This window comes from Oncorhynchus keta, chromosome 35 (genome assembly GCF_023373465.1).
Source record: "Oncorhynchus keta strain PuntledgeMale-10-30-2019 chromosome 35, Oket_V2, whole genome shotgun sequence".
Classification (NCBI taxonomy): domain Eukaryota; kingdom Metazoa; phylum Chordata; class Actinopteri; order Salmoniformes; family Salmonidae; genus Oncorhynchus; species Oncorhynchus keta.
In genome coordinates this window covers 32937110-32950419 of record NC_068455.1, presented here as the reverse complement: position 1 = coordinate 32950419, position 13310 = coordinate 32937110, and the positions used below count along the sequence as shown (strand labels likewise).

Sequence of the window (13310 nt, the reverse complement as noted above, 5' to 3'; positions counted from 1 at the left end):
CAACCAGTATTCTACAAGAGCACAGACACAAGGGACAACAGACACACCGGTTTCTACATTGCAGATGAGCTGAAAGCAGTCATCAATGACCTTGGACCACAGAAGGTATTTGCACTGGTGACAGGCAATGCTAAGAAAATGAAGGCTGCTTGGTCTAAAGTGGAGGAGTCCTACCTACACATCACACCCAATGGATGTGCTGCTCATGGATTGAATCTGCTCCTCATGGACATCATGGCACTGAAAACAATTAATACTCTACAAGAGAGCCAAGCAAATGGTTAGGTATGTGAAGGGTCATCAAGTTATAGCAGCAATCTACCTCACCAAGCAAAGCGAGAAGAATAATATCACCACATTGCTGCCCAGCAACACCCATTGGGGTGGTGTTGTCATAATGTTTGACAGTCTCCTGGAGGGGAAGGAGTCTCTCCAAGAAATGGCCATATCACATTTTGCTGATATGGACAGCTCCATCAAGAGGATCCTCCTGGATGATGTATTTCTGGAGAGAGTGGTAAGCAGCCTGAAACTCCTGAAACCTTAAACAGTAGCCATTGCACGGATTAAGAGAGACAATGCCATCCTGTCTGATGTTCAGACTCTGCTTGCAAATCCATACTGCCCTGCCCACTTCACTGTTGCTCCAAGCTGAAGAAACTGCAGTTCTGAAATACATCAAAAAGCGTGAAGACTTCTGCCTGAAGCCCATACACGCCACAGCGTACATTTTGGACTCCAAGTATGCTGGCAAGAGCATCCTGTCTGGTGCAGAGATCAACAAGGCCTATGTTGTCATCACTACCGTGTCTCCGCCACCTTTGCATGGATGAGGGCAAGGTTCTTGGCAGTCTGGTCGAAGTACACTTCCAAGCAAGGGCTTTGGGATGGAGATGCAATATGGCAGTCGTGCCAACATATCTCATCAGCCACCTGGTGTAAGAGACTTGTTTGGGAACACACACACCATAGCTAGCAACAGGCTGACCAATACATGGGATGAAAAATTGGTAGCCATCCTGGCAAATTTGAGGGTTTTTGAGCCTGACAACGAGCCATCCTTAACAAGGTTGGAAAGTTACAGTGAAGATAAGGCCTCAGAGTCTGATATTCAAGAGGTGGACATTGAGGAGATCCAGAGAGAAGAGAGGAAGACAATCAAAGCTTAAGTTTCTAGACTATCATTTCACATGTTATCATATTCCCTTTATTTTGTTGTTCAGTGAAATCATCCCATGTGAAGAGTCAACTCATTTAATTAATTCGTAACTAAATAATTTCTATTGATACAATTTAATCATTTGCAAATATGTCTACTTATGATAAGGCAAAGGGTTTATGTGTCTGTCTCCATATGAAATGGTAAATATATCCAATGCAAAAAAACATCTACATTTAAATTGTATTAATATTAATTTGCATATATTTCCATTTATTCCCACGGAAAGTTACCACCTCTGAATATTCCCCAAAATGTGAAACCCTAGTGGTACATGGCCATAATACCACGACTAAGTGCTGTATCCAGGCACTCCACGTTGCGTCATATATCAACCACACCCCCTCGGGCCTTATTGTTTAACTATACCAGTGGGGACCAACTGAACCTCATTGGACAACAATTAAGAAAATCTAGTCCCGGTTTCCCAGAGGCATGAGCTCCGTTAGAAACATTGTTCGAACCATTTAGCTTAATGGTTCTAACGATGAACTTAAGATGCTTTTGGGAAACCGGGCCCAGCACAGTTAATGATAAAGATTCTGGATGTAATACAATACGTCAAGTAGCTATATCATTGTGGGCAGTTTTCATAACAGAAAAATACAACATAACACTCTCTCATTAGAGAATGGAATAATTACATTTGAATAATTAAGATATCCAAGTGGCTGCATTAAACTATCTCAGTTCACCATATTTATGGTGCAGCTCGTTTCTTGTTGTGACAAGCTGCCAGTGTTTACGACTTTAGCTTTCAGCAAGAACATGTGTAGAGCAGTATACCCTTTGCTCTCATATTCAATGAGGTTCAAATAACATTATCAGATGAAAAACATGCAAAGTAACCCATATTTGAACTTTGTGGTCTGCAGTGCCTCTCCCATCCAGAGCTCCTCTTGCATGCCCTCTACTGATAGTGACTTATACGACAAGCTCCAGTTAATCAGGCAATGATTCTCACAAGAGTCATCACCATTATTTCACATTTATTTAACACTATCACCACATGGCCTTGGGGGGACATTTTTACCAATATATACAGCAGTGACATCTATAATGTGAATTGAGCCTTGTCATAGACTCCTCTGGATTTCTCTCTGTCATTCTCATACACTACCTTCACCACATGGGGTACTGAAAGTTTAATTCCTAAGAGGTAACGTGAAGAAGGCAAAGAAATAATGGAGAGAGGAACCAGACGGAACATGGCATGTTATCTAAAGCCCTTTTCCAAACATAATAGATGAGTGGAATGAATGTAAAATGTAGAATACCGTTTTGTAGTGAATTGCCATGAAAGAAAATATATTACAGAACAGTCTCAACAGCCAATTATTGCAGAATATCCAAGGATATGCAGTAACAACAACCACCAGTATTTCAGTTCTCAAATCATAGCACCATTTTCTCCAATTACATTAGATGATTTTTCCCTCTGGGATACTGTGTGGCCCAGAGCCTAGATAGTGATCTATGGCTATGACTGGTGTGACCTATGCCATTCCAACTGCAGTTTATATATACACATCACAAACAGTAAAATACATGCATGACGAAAGACAACAAAGACATAACAGATGATACTGACAGTCTGCTACCTAAATACAAAACAATCTGAACATGGAAATGTCATGTCAATGTTCAGGTGGAAAGGTGTCAGTTTGGAAGACCAGAGCCCCCTTGCTCTTCCTTGACACTGCCCCTGACTCCAAGGCCTTCTTCTGGTGGTAGCTTTCTGCCCTCAGTTCCTAAAAGCAGAACTCAGAGGCGACACTGAGCAACAGGTCCTTGCAATACATGCTCTGCTTCTGAGCTTTCCCCTCTTCCTGCTGCTGATGTTGCTGCAGTCTCTTCAGAGGAGTCTCATCCCCGCAGGGCTTTCATGCAGACAACACCAAATTCACCGCTGGGTTGATCTTACAGTGTCCTGGAGGAAGGTGCCAGAACAAATAACTAAAACCTTAAGAACACAACTGGAGTAGACACAAACGATGCCACATGAATACACCTTGGGGTTACTGCTGGGTTTTAGTCATCCCGTTTTAAAGTAATTTATTGCTAGATAGACATTTCTTTAAATAGAAAAAGAGATATTTGCTTTGGGAAAAGCCACAGGCATTCATTCATTCAGTTATGAGAGAAAAGTGAAATGAATGAGGGCAGCAAAATAAGATGATCTCAGTGAACACTTACATGGTCGGAGGCTGATCCGACTCTTCCACAAAGGGCTGGAAGTTTGGCTTGCTGGACGGAGCCAAAAAACACTGTGACCAAACCTGGACATCTACAATTGAGCACACACAAATGATGTCAAATAATTTAGCTTACAAATCGTCAAGTCACCGGGTCATCACATAAAAAGTCCCATTACTGCGTGTCTCATACCTTTATGTCGCTCCATTTCTCATTCTCCTTAGATCTCAATGGGGGTGGGGCCATCCAAGATTCCAAATTTGGATCAGACGGTCCAGCACTGGCAGCCTTGTAGATCACAGATCACAAGGCGACTGTTTAGACCACTGTTGGCAGGGGCTGGTGGGCCTTGTAACTGTATCCTTAGTGAATTACCTGTGAACAAACAGGAAATATAAGGTAAAACATCATAACAGATTGAAATCTGTTGAACGTCAAAACCTCCATGACATTACACAACTCAACATGACATCTGGTGTTTTAAGATGGCGCTGAAGAGGATGGCTGACGTTTTACATGCCCATAACCAATTGTGCTATTTTTTGTAAAAATGTTTGCATTGTTTGTAACTTATTATTTTACTTATTTTGTACATAATGTTGCTGCTACCGTCTCTTATGACCGAAAATAATTTCTGGGCATCAGAACTGGGATTACTCACCACGAACTGGAAGAAGCTTTTTCCTTTAACGAGTCCAACGAGAAGGGTATACTGCTCTTCCGGGAACAGGCACAGATCCCCATCATTTGCGTGAAGAGGACGCAGATCGGGCTTCCATTTGAGAATCAGTAGGGGAGCGAGTAAACTCCCACGGCCATCAATTATATTTGCTAATAAGCAATCATTGGAAATTAAAATTGATGACCTACGATTATCCTACCAACATGACATTAAGAACTGTAATATCTTGTGTTTCACCGAGTCGTGGCTGAACGACGACACGGATAACATAGAGCTGGAGGGATTCTCAATGCACCGGCAGAACAGAGAAGCTATGTCTGGTAAGACGAGGGGTGGGGGTGTGTGTCTTTTTGTCAATAACAGCTGGTGCGCAATGTCTAATATTTAAGAAGGGTAGAGTTATTGCTTGTCTGAGGTAGAGTACCTTATGATAAGCTGTAGACCACACTATCTATATTATTTGTAGCTGTCTATTTACCATCACAGATGCTGGCACTAAGACCGCACTCAACCAACTCTATAAGGCCATAAGCAAACAAGAAAATGCTCACCCAGAAGCGGCGCTCCTAGTAGCCGGGGACTTTAATGCAGGCAAACTTAAATCAGTTATTCCTCGTATTTACCAGCATGTCACATGTGTAACCAGACAAAAAAAATCCTAGACAACCTTTACTCCACACACAGAGATGCATACAAAGCTCTCCCCTGCCTATTTGGCAAATCTGACCATAATTCTATCCTCCTGATTCCGGCTTACAAGCTAAAACTAAAGCAGGAAGTACCAGTGACTCGCTCAATATGGAAGTGGTTAGATGTCGCGGATGCTACGCTACAGGACGGTTTTGCTAGCACAGACTGGAATATGTTCCGGGATTCATCCCATGGCATTGAGGAGTATACCACCTCAGTCATCGGCTTCATGAATAAGTGCATCGATGACGTCGTCCTCACATTGACCGTACAAACATATCCCAACCAGAAGCCATGGATTACAGGCAACATCCCCATCGAGCTAAAGCTGCCGCTTTCAAGGAGCGGGACACTAATCTGGACGCCTATATGAAAATCCGCTACTGTAAGGGGTAAAATAGAACAATCAATAAATGGGTACATAACCCGACGCACATCAGACGTGCACAAGCACTTACAATAAAGAATTCTGGACAAGGACATGGGGGGGTTAAATACACCATATGTAATTGATGTAATTGAAACCAGGTGTGAGGGAAGACAAGACAAAACCAATGGAAAATGAAAGGTGGATCGGCGATGGCTAGAAGGCCGGTGACGTCAACCGCCGAACACCGCCCGAACTAGGAGAGGGACCGACTTCCGCAGAAGTCTTGACAGCTACGCCCTCAGACGAACCATCAAACAAGCAAAGCGTCAATACAGGATTAAGATTAAATCCTACTACACCGGCTCTGACGCTCGTCGGATGTGGCAGGGCTTGAAAACTATTACGGACTACAAAGGGAAACCCAGACGCGAGCTGCCCAGTGATGCGAACCTACCAGACGAGCTAAATGCCTTTTATGCTCACTTCGAGGCAAGCAACACTGAAGCATGCACAAGAGCACCAGCTGTACCGGATGACTGTGTGATAACACTCTCGGTAGCCGATGTGAGCAAGACCTTTAAACAGGTCAACATTCACAAAGCCAGATGGATTACCAGGACGTGTACTCAAAGCATACGCAGACCAACTGGCAAGTGTCTTCACTGACATTTTCAACCTCTCCCTGATTGAGTCTGTAATACCTACATGCTTCAAGCAGACCACCATAATTGTTGTGCCCAAGGCAGCGAAGTTAACCTGCGTAAACGATTACCGCCCCGTAGCACTCACGTCGGAAGCCATGAAGTGCTTTGAAAGGCTGGTCATGGCTGACATCAACAGCATCCTCCCAGATACCCTAGACCCACTCCAATTCGCATACCGCCCCAACAGATCCACAGATGACGCTATCTCAATCGACCTCCACACTGCTCTTTCCCACCTGGACAAAAGGAACACCTATGTGAGAATGCTGTTCATTGACTATAGCTCAGTGTTCAACACCATAGTGCCCACGAAGCTCATCACTAAGCTAAGGACCCTGGGACCAAACACCTCCCTCTGCAACTGGATCCTGGTAAGGGTAGGCAACAACTAGTCTGCCACGCTGATCCTCAGCACGGGGGCCCCTCAAGGGTGTGTACTTAATCCCCTCCTGTACTCCCTGTTCACCCACGACTGCGCGGCCAAACACGACTCAAACACCATCATTAAGTTTGCTGACGACACAACAGCTTCTACCCCCAAGCCTGCTGAACAATTAATCAAATGGCCACCGGACTATTACATTGACCCCCCCCTCCATTTGTTTTGTACACTGCTGCTACTCACTGTTGATTATCTATGCATAGTCACTTCACCCCTACCTACATGTATTTTACAATGGGTGGTTTACTTCTGGATGCTGATTGGTTAAAGCTGCATTCAAGTCAGTGTCTATTCCACAAGTTACCACCAGCTAAGGCTATGACACAGACAGAAAAGGTAACCCAGACAAGTCACATGGGCTATAAAGCTGAAGCATCCCTTGGAACATTTTCTCGCCACCAAATATGGTAGTGAGAGGAAGTCCATTTGAGGGTAGTGGGAAAGGATGGAACTAGAGCTGTGTTCGAATACCCATAGTAATACTGTATACTACATACTTAATGAGTATATACACTCCATACTATAAATTCATTTTAGTATACTGTAAATGAACATTATCCTTTCAGTTGAGTGTACTAGCGCTTCACCTGTCTGCCGGAAGTTGATGCTGTTGCTATGCAACCTGTCTTGCTATAAAAAAATGTTTTACTTCGGGTGTGTTCGTAAATTCAATCGGGAGGAGGCTGAACAATAGAACGAGTCAAAATTCACCCAAGGCTGAAAAACAGCAAAAGGACGTTGGCTAAGCTGGAACACTAGCACGAGGCCATAGCAAATGAATGGAATCAAATGTTCGCAGAGCCTGTTTTGACTAGAGTGATGCTTAGACTTCCATTTCGCCTAAATGGCACCAAAAAATGTATCCCTTTTTATTTTACCACTACAATCTGTTCACCAGACGAAACTGGAAAAAAAAAACTTCTGTAGAAGTAAACATCCGCACCTCGATGGTGTCAATCTATAAACAATGTGAGCGGGTCTCATTGCCAACAATAGCGAAGCAGGCAGTGTGACGTATAACAATAAACTGGGAATAGAATGTTCGGAAGGCGAGTTGGTGCCACAATGCTCAATAGAACTAATAGGAGCTGGCAGGGTGAAAATTGCCCTAAAATAAGCAGTTTTTTTCGTGATTACTTCAAAACAACAGCAAGCAGCTGGGAAATATGTTCATATTATGAAACTGGGCTCCACGGCAGATGCAATGAACTATTTATCAGAAAAAAAGTGTTTCATGTTTCCAGCGTATCTGGAGTGCCCTCTGGCGTTCGTAAATTCAGAGCGTTCATGACGCACTGGCCGAGGAGTAGGGTTAATCCGACTCACAATGGCAGTCAAGCACCCTTGCTAACTGGTTAACGTCGTTGGATAGCTTGCTAGCTACTTCCAGACACAAATGACACCTCACTCTGACCATTTTGCTCGCCCTAGCAGAGCTGATTAGGCTGTTTATATGTTGTCCAAAAAGTTGGAGACTGTGCTGCTGGAAACAATTTAATGACACCGGCCATATTCAACGTTGATGTATTTTGGCGAATTTAGTACGACATCCTGGAACTTTTGGCATACTAACTATATCCATACTATGACCAATAAGAACACTACATACTCAATTTAGTCACAAATAGTACAGTTAGTATGAGTATTCGAACACAATTTGGGTGAATCTGGCCAGACATTCTGATAATTTTCTCATTGATGTAACATATGATCAATACATTTATGTTCCAAAATCTAGCATCTGATAGGAAGTGCAATACGTTTTATAGACTTTAAATTGAGTTGTTTAGGAGTGCAAGGTCGAATTGATTTATGCACACCGCACACACGTCACAGTAAATTTATGCAAATACTTGCTACATGCCAATAGGATCTCGCTTGCTAGTGCGTTCACTTTACCCACCTACTTGCTTCATTTGTTCCCATTGTAAACGACACCAATTAACTATATTGGGTTAGTTACATATAGATCTTTATAATACATTCATTCGCCTATGACGTTGAAATGATTATTACCTTCTCATCAAATCAATCGGGCAATTTGTCCACAGTAAAAAAAAAAAAAAGCAAGACATTCTCCCCTTCATTTTAGACTTGCATTTGGTTTTCGACAACCTTGCGGTCTCTCCGACATTGTAACATTTTGTCAAAAGCACTTAACTAGCTAACTTCAGTAGCAAGTCAGCTAGACAAAAAAAAACAGCTAGCTAACGTTAGCATTATTAGCCATAGTAGCTAGTTAACGTTACTACAAAGTTGGGTTTCCAAATTGTATTAGGCTAACGTTATATAAAAGAGATCTTACCCTGTTTAGTAAATAGCTATATATTTAATTTTTGTTTTGTCAATTTCAATAACACTAAGTCTTGTCAATTTTCCTGCTGGTTGCTCATGTCGCGTTCAAATCAACTGGAAACTCTGAATTCTCCGACTTCCTGGGAACTCGGAGGGAAAAAAATTGCTCTGACTGGGGAAAACATCGATTTGAATGGTCATGCATTTCGGGAAGTCAGGTCTCTCCCTAGAGCTCAGACTTTCCGACCTAAAGATCACTGATGCCATGATTTAACATCGTGTTTTTTTTCGACTTCCCAGTTGTTTTAAACGCAGCATCATTTCACTTCCTCTGTATATTTTGAACTTTGAACGGAACCTTGAGAAAATTTGGACGACGTTGATTGGATGGTCAAGCCCAATGACGTGTTCAAACGTGTAGCCCTAAACAAGAAACGAGTTTGAAAAAAAGTTGTTGTATCAACAACTTCCGGTACATTCAGTGTGCGATGTCTTAGAAACATAAACATAATTACTAAATTCGGTAAAATGGACAACCGTTGTTATTGTTGTTCATCAAAGTTCACTCTCTTCAGGAAGGTTTGTTTGTGCCTCCTACCCTACTCCCTTTACGTTTTTGTAGTTGGATATTTTTATTCCATGTGTAACTGTGTTCTCGTATGTGTCGAACTGCTTTGCTTTATCTTGGCCAGGTCCCAGTTGTAAATGAGAACTTGTTCTCAACTAGCCTACCTGGTTAAATAAAGGTGTAATATATATATTTTAAATGCTACATACTTTATGTCCCAACCAGCCTATGGTGAATTTCTTTGTAGGCTGTAGCCTTGAAATAATATATCCTAAATAATTCATTTTCATTATATATCAGGCTCCCTGTCTGGCTCCTGACCTATTTAGAGTGTTTATATGCTGTTTAATATGACATGTAGCCTATTTGAAATTATGTTTGCTTCATACGTTCACCTTTTCATGTTTATTCAACTACTTTTCATTCAAATCCATATGGTTTGGTTTCAATACTTCAAAATCAATTGGTAGGTCCAGGTAGTCACAAAAATAGATGGGTGTTGGTTAAATTGTGATTTCAATGAATGAATGGAGTTTTTTTCCCCCCTGTGAGCCTGGAGTGTTTTTTAGTGGAGCAGTAGGAAAGGACATAGATTGCCGGAGCCGTGAACAAGCACCATTCCATGAGCTATGTATGAGCAGGACTTTCAACCACTCAACTCCGCTCACATACTCTTGGTGGGGATGCATCCCAACCTAATTTTAGATAGTGCTACTTTTCATAACCACAAGAGGCTGCTGTTTTTAACTCATTCCCAGCTCACGGAATAAGCTGCATTGGATGAGGCCAGTGGCTACAACATACCTCCTGAGCACAGTGGTGCAAAAAACACAGAAATGACAGCTGCCCACAAGTAACAGGTAATAAATATGCAGTCCTTTTTGAACACACACTTCAAAGGCTGCGTTTACACAGGAAGCTCAATTCACATCTTTAGACAATTATTTACATGTCTGATACCTATCATATTTTTCCCCTATTATGTAAATGAAAAAAAAACACATGGAATCGGATATTTGAACTTCATACCACCTCCATATGTGGACCTCAATCGTGATACAAACCCGATCCTCCATATGTGACCTTTGTCTGGATGCTCAGATCAGATATTGTTTTGCTCCTATGTGTTTTCTGTGTGTGTTATTTTTCACATAACCAGATGTTACTATAAAAACCACTTCCAATAACAACAGTGCCAGTAAATGTGCATTGCATCTGTGCTACTTCAAAGGCTACATCAGTGTGAATGGGCAAATTGAATATGGGTCACATGTAAAAATCTTACTGAGGACAATCAGAAAAAAACATCAGATATAGAAAGAAAATCAGATTTGAGTTCTTAGGGTGGCGGTGTAAACACAGCCAAAGAATCCAACAAATAAAACAGACAGTAAAAGCACAAAATGAAGTATATATTTGTTTGATCTATGTTTAAGACACCAGTTCTATCGTGTTCATCATCGAGGACCCCAGAAGCTGCCCTGGCCAGTCAGGCTTTAGACAGTGATGAGGATGAGCTTCCCTGGTGCTGCATCTGTAATCAGGAGACCTCCATCCGCTGTCACACCTGTGATGGGGATCTTTTACTGCAACCGCTGCTTCAGGTACTGCACAATACTAATACTACTACTACTAGTATGGCCACATATCTATGCAATGATTTACAAGAAAGTGAAGTTCGTCCCTGTGCTTGTCATTGTTTTTTTGAAACATGACCTAGATAAATCTTGTATAAACTTCTGCCATTCTGCAGAGCAACACATGTATGAAGTATTTAGTATGTCGAATTATCAATCTGCTCTCAGTTTCCCCAGGGAGTGCCATGATATGTATGACAGGAAAGAGCACCACACAACTACAGTAGTTACACCTAAGAAAAACAAGAGGACGACGACGTGAGACTGCAGGGGCTGGCATCAGTGTTTCTTGGAGTCACTCCAAAAGATGTGTACTATACCTTTTAAGAGGCTGGACAGTATTCTTGGAATTCTGCAGGATCACAAAGAGAAGGCTTATCCAAACACTACTACCTGTCTTTAGGGTTGAAAAATTCCAGTAACTTTCCCAATGTGCCCTGGTTTTCCAGAAATCCTGGTTGGGAGATTGCTGGAATTATGAGGGAATAAGCAGGGGTGTAAAGTCCTTAAGTTAAAAAAAAATAGTTGAAAAGTACTACTTAAGTAGTTTTTTGGGGTATCTGTACTGTAATTTACTATTTATATTTTTGACAACTTTTACTTCACTACATTCCTAAAGAAAATAATGTACTTTTTACTCCATACATTTTCCCTGACACCCAAAAGTACTTTTTATTTTACTGGATGACATTCACTTGTACTTGAGACATTTTCTATTAAAGTATCTTTACTAGGGATGCACTGATATGACATCTTTGGCCAATATCAGATATTTCCTTGCCAAAAAAAAACAATACCGATAACCAATGTTTAACATTTTAGTGGCCATTTAAGCATTATAGTGCAGTTAAATAGTTGAAACACTCACACACACTGACCAAAAAGTTATTTTGTTGGCATTTACGTATGTCCCCATTACCTGTAAAACCTCATCAAAACCTATTTATTTCACTTACTTGCTGTGCTGTTTCCTTGTCCATTTGTTCAGTCTGAACCAGGATTTCATCATACATGTCAAGCAGTGAAGTTTCAGCTCTGTCTGTCTGTGGCCTCTCTTCCTCGGTGTGCACTGTCACTGAGTCCGTTTCCATCTTGTCCAGCTGTGTCTTTAACATTTCACGTAAACCCTGTTTCTTGTCTGCATCGAAGTAGCGGTCCTTGTACCTATCATCTAGCATGGTGGCAACACAGTAGAGGCTCAGAGAGAATGTCACCGAATCGCTTGTTCACAGCCTCTAGTAGAGTACTTTTCCAAGTTAACCCAACGGTCTGTGTTGGCATTTTTGTTGAGCAGGTGTTTCAATGCCTTGACAGGGTATCACGTCTGCTGCAGACGCAGTTGAGCTTATTTCTCGATTCAGTTGTTTGAATGGAGTTAAGAGTGTTCATGTTTCCAAGTGTCAAACATGTTCTCAAATGCCATTGAAATGGCAGCAGTGGTATGAGAACCAGCACATTCTTGAGCATGCAATACGGCTTTCCTCAATACGAAATCCTCGTCGACCCACTGTGCTGTCAGACTCCTAATGCTAATGGGGCCGACATCGCTGGTCCAAATGTCAGTCGTGAAGCTAATAGCAGTGACGCCCATAGATGTGAGTTTCAACAATACTGTTTAACTCCGGTAGTGCAACATCTGAAAAATAGCAGCTACTTGGTAGTGTGTATCGGTGCTCGACCAGTCGGCAAAAGCCAACATCATCAACGACAGAACGGTTGATTGTCAAGGGCAATGAATTCCATTATCTTGGCGTTAATGGATTTCGCCTTTGAGGTGTCTCGCTGAAATTTTCTTACTCTTTCAAATGACTGTTCGACTTGATGACTGCTCGATACACACAGCAGACATTGTGGGCTAGGTTAGGAATGCTGTGTGGCGCTATATTTTTTTGTGGCGGCATTACGTCATCTACCTGAGTTACATAGGTATGCATGTGAGCTTTGACATCGGTTTTGCACATCGGCGTTAAACTAGACATCGAGCCGATGTTGTAATTTATAGCTAATATCGGTCGATTCCAATATGCTTACCGATATATCGTGCATCCCTAATCTTTACTTTTACTTAAGTATGACAATTGGGTACGTTTACCGCCACTGGTAATAAGAATTAAATCCGGTAATCCTCGTAAAACCAGGGAACTTTTGGAAAGTTGCAAGAATTTTGCAACCCTGCAGTGCATTCGGAAAGTATTCAGACCCCTTCCATTTTCCCAAGTTTTGTTACAGCCTTATTCTAAAATGGATTAATAAAAAAATGTCCTCATCAATCTACACACAATAGCCCATAATGATAAAACAGGTTTGTAGAAATGTTACCTAATTTATTCACTAAATTCAGTAAATTAGGTAACTAAAAAACAGAAATACCATATTTACATAATTATTCAGGTGCTTTGCCTATGAGACTTGAAATTGAGCTCAGGTGCATCCTGTTTCCATTGATCATCCTTGAGATGTTTCTACAATTTCATTAGAGTTCACTTGTGGTATATTCAATTGATTGG

The 13310-nt window shown here is 41.6% G+C and overlaps 2 long non-coding RNA genes across 5 annotated transcripts; one reads left to right on the top strand and one right to left on the bottom strand.

Moving 5' to 3' along the window:
- Nucleotides 1-1240: 1240 nt before the first annotated feature.
- On the bottom strand, nucleotides 1241-8919 carry LOC118368370 (uncharacterized). 3 transcript variants are annotated; one of them, XR_004822313.2, is made up of 5 exons: nucleotides 8320-8919; nucleotides 4077-4246; nucleotides 3608-3790; nucleotides 3416-3506; nucleotides 1241-3149 (listed from the first exon to the last, which is right to left on the bottom strand). It is a non-coding gene; the product is annotated as an uncharacterized LOC118368370 (long non-coding RNA). The 3 variants fall into 3 exon arrangements; XR_004822314.2 differs by having other exon boundaries at nucleotides 8609-8834; XR_008093084.1 differs by having other exon boundaries at nucleotides 4077-8919.
- Nucleotides 8920-9049: 130 nt separating this feature from the next.
- Nucleotides 9050-11538, top strand: LOC118368372 (uncharacterized). 2 transcript variants are annotated; one of them, XR_004822315.2, is made up of 4 exons: nucleotides 9050-9177; nucleotides 9925-10026; nucleotides 10603-10770; nucleotides 10972-11538. It is a non-coding gene; the product is annotated as an uncharacterized LOC118368372 (long non-coding RNA). The 2 variants fall into 2 exon arrangements; XR_004822316.2 differs by having other exon boundaries at nucleotides 9071-9177; nucleotides 9719-10026.
- Nucleotides 11539-13310: the final 1772 nt, after the last annotated feature.